This window comes from Penaeus monodon, chromosome 32 (assembly GCF_015228065.2).
Source record: "Penaeus monodon isolate SGIC_2016 chromosome 32, NSTDA_Pmon_1, whole genome shotgun sequence".
NCBI lineage: Eukaryota > Metazoa > Arthropoda > Malacostraca > Decapoda > Penaeidae > Penaeus > Penaeus monodon.
In genome coordinates, this window is record NC_051417.1 from 34687161 (window position 1) to 34687600 (window position 440).

The following is a 440-nucleotide window of genomic DNA, read 5'->3' on the forward strand; positions in this document are numbered from 1 at the left end:
CAAAGGGACATAATATTCATGATATTTACAATCACTTTTCTTACAGCACTTCCAGTATCAAGTTGCAGACTGCTCTTATATTTTGGTTCATCTGAATAACTATTTCACTTTATAATAAAGCAAAGGGCATAGAAGAAAAAGTAAAGAGCAAATCATCACTCGCTGAAGCTAATAATAACCATAAAAGCTAATAATAACCATAATATAATATAAATAATAACCAAGATAATTTGTAATTCATAAAATCAATGGAAAATCACTTTAATAACAATAAAATATCAATATAAAAATAATATTCTAATATTTCCAGTGCAGTAATGTTCATATATCCTCATCAGTTTAACACAATACCATAATCCACAAAGCATTATGAAAAAATAACAGATAATACAGATTTATATCAAGGTATTTTCATTTCCCAGGAAGTACAAAATTATATG

At 25.9% G+C, this 440-nt stretch overlaps 1 protein-coding gene across 1 annotated transcript in view; it reads right to left on the reverse strand.

Moving 5' to 3' along the window:
* Positions 1 to 440, reverse strand: part of LOC119593831 (palmitoyltransferase akr1-like) — a gene marked incomplete at its 5' end in the record, with an annotated part of 11294 nt that overhangs the window by 8003 nt on the left and 2851 nt on the right.